Raw genomic sequence first — 7687 nt, forward strand, 5'->3', positions numbered from 1 at the left:
GTTCCTGCTGAGTCAATGCCTTGTGGCTCTAAAATGTGTCCACTAGCAAGCCTGGGCATTGATGCGGTGGGAGGCAGTCTGGGAGTTTGGTTAGGCAGCTCTAGCTTCCACAGTCCCAGACTCTGGGGGCCCTTTGTGTGTGAGAGCCTAGATGCTTGGCCCCTCCCCCACAGCAGCTGCCCTCACAGCCAGCATGCTGAGGGCCAATTCCCCCAGAACTGTGACAAAGCTGCCCTGGAGAAATCAACAGGGGGAGGAGGGAGAGGCTTCTGTGAGGCTCTGCTTGCCCCTACTCACCCCCTCCTCTCACTCCCTCCTCTATGTCTCCCTGCCTCCCATCCAGCCCCAGGCTACACATCCCAAACTGTACCCAGCAAACTGATCTTTACCAGGAGAGTTCAACAAAGAATTTCTGGTGGGCCAGGACTCAAGGGCAAGAAGGCCTGCTCCCCTCCTTTTTCTAATCAGGTATGGGGGGGGGGAGTAACTCGTATTGGCTTCCAGCTGACTTTGCTGTGTTCTAGCAATAATAAAGATGGGACTCTTATCAGTGAGGTCAGAATTGGAGAGAGGAGTCATGCTTGCAAAGGCCCTTCAGTACACCCCCCTTCTTCTCTCTCTCTCTCTCTCTCTCTCTCTCTCTCTCTCTCTCACACACACACACACACACACACACACACACACACACACACACACACGCTAGGCAAAAAAGTTGTCTTTAGCAGAAAATAGGAATGGGGAGTAGGGGAAGACCAGGTGGTGGGCTTGTCTGCTCTGGTAAGCTCTCTGGAATGAGAATATATTTTTGGGAACCTAGGCTTTGAGGGGATGAGGCATCAAAGTAGCTGGGACCCCTTATCAAGTTAACTCAAGGACTCATCAGCCCCCTCCATCAACTGGTGCCCCACCCCCCACCCCCAGGCAACTTCAGGCTGTTTATTTTGTTAGGGAGGGGAAATCTACATGTCAGCTTATTTGCATTCTTTGGTTCTATATTAAGCCATATTAAAGCACCTTGAAGTGCTTTTCCATAACTGGAAAGGCTGCTTGTCTGGGGGTGGTGAAGTGTATGTGTGTGTGTGTGTGTGTTAGAATGAAAAGGAATCAGTCTGTACTATTATATCTGCATGTCACACAAAAATGGCATTGGGGAAAAATTCTCCCATTCAGTCTCACATTAGCAAGACTTCACTGGCAGTATCTTTGTATTGTTTTCATCAGCCTTCCGATATAATATTGTGTTTTCTTAATTTTTACCAACTTGTTTGGAAATCTGTAAATGCACAGGAGGGAGAAGCAGCTTCAGCAGCACCTGCTACCCCTCAAGACACAAGGATGCAATTCCTTTACTTGGGAAACAGATGGTGTTTTATGCTTAAAACAATCAGTACCACCTCTCTATCTGTGCCCCTAACCTTCCCCACCTGTGTGAAACCTAATCAGTGACTAATGAACATACGTGGAGCAGTCTGGATGGAATTAATCCCAGTAGGAGCTGGACTTCAGGTACCAAAAAAAAAAAAAAAACAACAACTTTACTTTGGGGCTAATTAACTAAAGGCTTGTTTCTGCTTCCAGAAAGGAGGCAAAAGTCAGGTACAACAGAGTAGGTGTTAAGCTGATGCTGATGCCTGTCCTCATTGCAACTATGGGCAGATGTTTGTATTTTGAATATCTTCTTAGTATCTGAGACACCAATCTCTGTTCAGTCATTCACACTCTTGGTGTGGTCTGCTTTCCTTGATTCAAACTCCATTTTGGCAAGTGTAGGCACACCGGTGATAATAATGTTCTGTCCGAAGGACTGTCTGAAACAGAGTCTGAAAATAATATATTTTTAGAATCAAAGATTAATAACACACAACTGATGATAAGAAAAAGGTAAAGATCTATTTTAAAAGAAAAAAAGATGAAAACATTCATCAATCAGGGGGAAAAAAAGAATATGTTGCAAATCAATCCCCCTCGGTGGAGGGGGCATAGGTCAGTTATTCAAATTATTTCTAAAAGCCAAATCCTTTTCTCCTTGTCTTCTCCAATTACATGGATTTTTTTTTCTCTCTCCTCTGTGTACATGCAAGATTCCAAGTTCTCAGCATCAGTCCTAGGTAAAAAGTGTTTTAATGATTAATTAGTGTTCCCAGTTCCAATAGGTATTTAAGCTACAGTTCTTTTCTCTACAGTAAGCTAGAATTACTTTCTCTTCTGGCCCTAATAGATACTCAAACTAGTTCCCTTTTCAACAGTAATGCTGTTTAAAATAGAATATCTTTCTCTTCAGAGCTAATAGATGTAAATTCAAATCTTTTTCGTAACACTAATAGACAATAATAGATGTAAACCAAAGTTTCTGTCTTAACAATAGTAGAAGCCAACTAGCATTTTGAAGAATAGTTTTTTATCTCCACTTGCTCAGTTACAAAGGAGTGCCCACCATCCCTTTCCCTTTGACAAGGGGATGATTTTTGTCCCAAGGGAAGATAGAATGGCATTGAATGAAGTATTTGTTCAAGTGCATACACACAAACTATTAGCTGATTATTGCTGACACATAGGGAACTTCAGAAATAACTGTAACAAACAAGAGGCTTCTGGGCAATGTGTGAATCTCTAGGAAGAAAACTCTCATTTTCCCTTCTAAAGCTGTTCCTTTTGATGGCATAACAAATGTCACGGTAGTTCCATACCTCGGTTTAAGTTGAACCCTTTGGATGACATACCAAAAATATAAATCATCATGGATTGGCCACAGTGCCCTTCCTTGAACCTAATCCCTTCCCAACAGCCTTTCTAAGGACCCGTTAACTCTGCTCTTGCTGTCTCTTCATTTCCCAATGAAAAATTTCAGTAAAAGTCTATGCTAGTGTTCCTCACTAGTCACACTGGAGATCATAAGGTATTCCCAGATTCCACCCTAGGCTCATTTCTTTGAATAATCCTGGACTTCAAGATCTAAACCAAACTTTGACCAAATCCTGACTATCACCTGTATAAATAAATCTTCATTAGAACACAACTAAGCCTTTTGTGTATACCCTATGGATGTTTTCCCACAACAACAGTGACATTAAGTAATTCTGACAGAGATTTTATAGCCCATGAAATGTCAAGTACTTATGTAGCCCTTGATAAGAACTAGTTGCATTAATATTTCTTTTTTAATATTTATTTATTTATTTATTTCATTTTTTGTCCTTGTTTTATTGTTGTAGTTATTGATGTCATTGTTGGATAAGGACAGAGAGAAATGGAGAGAGGAGGGAAAGACAGAGGGGGAGAGAAAGATAGACACTTGCAGACCTGCATCACCGCCTGTGACGCGACTCCCCTGCAGGTGGGGAGCCGGGGGCTCGAACCAGGATCCTCTCGCTGGTTCTTGCGCTTTGTGCCACTTGCGCTTAACCCGCTGCACTACCACCCGACTCCCGCATTAATATTTCAACAGTTTGCTGGTCAACTATCTTTGTCTAAACTGGTCTTACCACCATCAGTTCACAATATGTGGTAACCTAAAAAATGGAGTGTTTTCCATCTTCCCTAACCAGATACAGAGGGAACTGCAGCTTATATATTATGCCTTTACCCAATTTGCCTTTGTCATGTTAGGAAAAATGAGAGGAAAATCTTAAATGTTCCATTTCTGATCCAAGGCACACACAAGAAAGCATGAAGCCTTTCTAGAAGTAACTGCAGGTGATGATGATGGTTCGGAGTTCAAAAATAGTAAGAACAAAGATAAAAGTTCTTCGAGAGAGCCTCCATATTAGCTTTAGAACAGTCCCAAATATCTCGGTTTTTTTTGGTCACAGTCTTAGCTAACATGGTCTTAAAGAGCATTTCCTGAAAATTGCCCACCAATTGCTTATAACTGTTGCTCAAATGTGGAAAGTTTTCTACAACTGTATTGGATCTCTGAGTATGATAAACAGGAGGAATAACCTTTGATAACCAAAAGTCAACAGGGAATAGATTGATTTTATTGCAGCAACACTACATTTCCAAAACCTGAAAAAATATGTACCCTGCCTGCCTGGAAGTTTTTGGCTACTTGATAACTTCGTATTTTTTCTGAAGCACTACTATTTTACTAATAAGGAAGTGTCCACATTTTTATTTAAATCAGAAAAATTATCACAGTTACAGAAAAATTATTATTTCTAGGTCGAGGACTTACTATGTGATAGACATGGTTCCAATTGCTTTTCATGATCACCTCATGTCAAATTTACAACTCTTGAGGTTTTTGACAAATTATATTATCCCAATGCTATAGCTCTAAAAAAAAATGAAGTCAGAGAGAAGTCAAAGAGCTTGCACAAAGTCCTTAGTATGTGTCTGAGTAGAATGATAATATCACTTGTCCGAATCCTTCCACCAAATAAAAAGACCGTGTTATTCGTCTAGAAATAGGAGATGGCTCTACCTGAACCACCCACAATCACAGACCTACTTTTCTAGAGTCCAACAGCAAAATTTTGTTAAGATTTCTGTCTGGGTCTCTAAAACAGATAAATCTAAACAGTTCTGGGTGGTTCCAACCTAGAGACATTTTTACAAACCTTCTTGAACAGAAGCAGAGGACAAGGCGTCATGTTAACAGTGATTCCCATTGAAAAAGTTCCCTACCATAACCACTGTAGTCCCTGCTTTAAAATTAGTTCTCTGGCATAAAGCACTGTTTCTACAAACCATGTTTCATAAAGCATACTAGTCTTCCACTTAGTCAGCAAAGAGAGCTAAAGGCATGCGAGAGAAAACTGAAGACTGTTACCATAGCTTAGGAGAAACACAGTAAGAATTTGAATTGTCCTGGAGAGGAGACACATAGATCAGTGGAATAGAATTGAAAGCCCACAAATAATCCCCCACACCTTTGAACAACTAATTTTGACAAGTGGTTCAAACAATTAAATGGAGGGATGAGAGTTTCTTCAGCAAGTGGTGTTGGGAATTTTGGATTGAAACATGCAAATGAATTAAATTGGAACAATACATACCACTGTGCACAAAAGTCAACTCCAAGTGGATCAAAGAAATGGGTATTAGACCAGAAACTATCAAATACATAGAAGAAAACATTGGCAAAATACTTCATGATCGATGCTTCACAAAGATCGTCACTGTCTCAAATCCAACAGCAAAGAAAAAAATAAATCAGTGGGACTACATCAAACTGAAAAGCTTCTGCACAGCAAAGGGTATCACCACCCTAACAGAAAAACATCCTACAATGTGGGAAAAGATCTTTATACAACATACACTAGAGAAACATCTAATAACCAAAATGCATAAAGAACTTAATAAACTTAACAGAAAAAAAATCCTGTTAGAACATGGGGTGAGGGGGGGGGTTGGGCAGTAGTGCAGTGGGTTAAGCGCACGTGGTGCAAAGCACAAGGACTGGCCTAAGGATCCAGGTTCGAGACCCCACTCCCCACCTGCAAGGGAGGTAGCTTCACAAGCCATGAAACAGGTCTGCAGGTGTTGGGTAGTTGCCATCTCCCCCTGGCTTCTTCTTATCCATATGCCTATATAGGGATTTACTGATCCAAAGGTTTGGTCTATTTACATAAATCACTTTTACATAAAGCACTCCAGGGCATTGGTGGTTCAGTTATAGGATTCTCGCCTGTTCCGCCCCCTCCTTGTCACACTCTGATTTTCACCAGTCACTTTTCTCTCCACCCTCTCTATATCATATCCTGTTTCCACCCTACTTGGAGAGTATAAAAACAGCTGCTCTTCTGATTAAAGACACTTGGAAATTGCTTTCCGGCTCCGAGAGTTCCAGAGTGTATCTCCTGCGGAAGTTGGTGCAGCACGCGTTCCTGATCCCTCTCCCACACAGCAGCCTAGATCAGCTCCAGTTGAGTTCTCTCCAACCCAGAGAGCACCCGGGAAGAAGTACCCTCAGGCTATCCCAGCATGCAGGTATCTATCTTTCTCTCCCCCTCTATCTCCCCTCCTCTCTCCATTTCTCTCTGTCCTATCCAACAACAATGACATCAATAACAACAACAATAAAACAAGGGCAACAAAAGGGAAAAAATATCTTCCAGGAGCTGTGGATTCGTGGTGTGGGCACAGAGCCCCAGCAATAACCCTGGAGGGAAAACAAAAAACAAAAAACCATGGGTGAAACATGGACAGAAACTTCACCAAGAAAGAGATCCAGAAGGCCAGCAAACACATGAAAAGACGTTCAAAGTCACTGATCATCAGAGAAATGCTAATAAAGACAACAGTGAGAGGCAGTACTCCTCTCTGAATTATCCAGTCTCATCCTTGTCGCTGCAGCGACCCCGCATCCACCATCCCCATGACTGAGCAGATGACCATTCAGGGCACCCTCAAGGGCCGCAATGGCTGGGTAACTCAGATCGCCACTACCTCTTATTCTGTTGGCCTCTAGAGAAAAATAATCATCATGTGGAAGATGACCAGGGATGAGACCAACTGCAGCATTCCACAACATGCTCTCTGGGGTCACTAGCACTTTGTTAGTGTCATGGTCATCTCCTCAGATGGCCAGTTTACCCTCTCAGGCTCCTTGGATGGAACTCTATGCCTCTGGGATCTCACAACTGGCATCATCACGCACAGGTTTGCGGGTCATAACTAAGGATGTGCTGAGTGTGGCCTTCTCCTCTGACAACTGGCAAATCATCTCTGGCTCTCGAGATAAAATCATCAAGCTCTGGAATACACTGGGTGTGTGTAAATACAACATGCAGGACAAGAGCCACTATGAGTGGGTGTCTTGTGTGTGCTTCTCACCCAACAGCAGCAATCCCATCATTGTCTCCTGTGGTTGGGACAAGTTGGTCAAAGTATAGCAAACTTCAAGCTGAAGACAAACCACATTGGCCACATAGGCTATCTGAGCACAATGACTGTCCCTCCGGATGGGTCCCTGTGTCCTTCTGGAGGCAGAGATGGTCAGACCATGCTGTGAGACCTGAATGAAGGGAAGCATCTTTATAGGCTAGATGATGAGGACATCATCAGTGTCCTGTGCTTCATCCCCAACTGCTACTGGCTCTTTGCTGCCACTGACCCCAGCATCAAGATCTGGGATTTGGAGAGCAAGATCATTGTAGATGAACTGAAGCAAGAATTGATCAGCACCAGCAGCAAGGTGAAGGCACCACAATGCACTTCGCTGGCCTGGTCTGCTGATGGCCAAACTCTGCTGGCTACACTGACAACCTGGTGCAGGTGTGGCAGGTAACTATAGGCACGTGCTAGGAATATATGGCAAAAGTCTATAAATAAAAACTGGTTTTATGACTTCTTTTTTTTTTAAAAAAAGACAACAGTGAGATACTACTTTACACCTGTGAGAATGCCATACATTAGAAAGGACAGTAACTACAAATGTTGGAGAGGATGCAGGAGGAAAAGGGATACTTCTGCACTTCTGGTGGGAGTATACATTTGTCCAACCTTTTTGGAAAATAAACTTGAGATTTTTCAGAACACTAGAAATGAACCTACTCTACAGCCTAGCAATTTCTCTCCTGAGGAAAAAATGTACTTATCAGGAGAGATCTATGTATATCTATGTTTACAACAGCACACTCTTCAATAGCCACAATCTGTAAGTAACCCAGATGTACTATGACAGAGTGGTATATATTGGAATACTACTCATCTGTTAAAAATGATGAGGTCATCTCCTTTACGT

At 42.3% G+C, this 7687-nt stretch overlaps 1 pseudogene; it reads left to right on the top strand.

Annotated features, from left to right (window-relative positions):
• Positions 1-6304: 6304 nt before the first annotated feature.
• Positions 6305-7248, top strand: LOC103114848 (small ribosomal subunit protein RACK1-like; annotated as a pseudogene).
• The last annotated feature ends 439 nt before the right edge of the window (positions 7249-7687 follow it).

This window comes from Erinaceus europaeus, chromosome X, assembly GCF_950295315.1.
Source record: "Erinaceus europaeus chromosome X, mEriEur2.1, whole genome shotgun sequence".
Lineage (NCBI taxonomy): Eukaryota > Metazoa > Chordata > Mammalia > Eulipotyphla > Erinaceidae > Erinaceus > Erinaceus europaeus.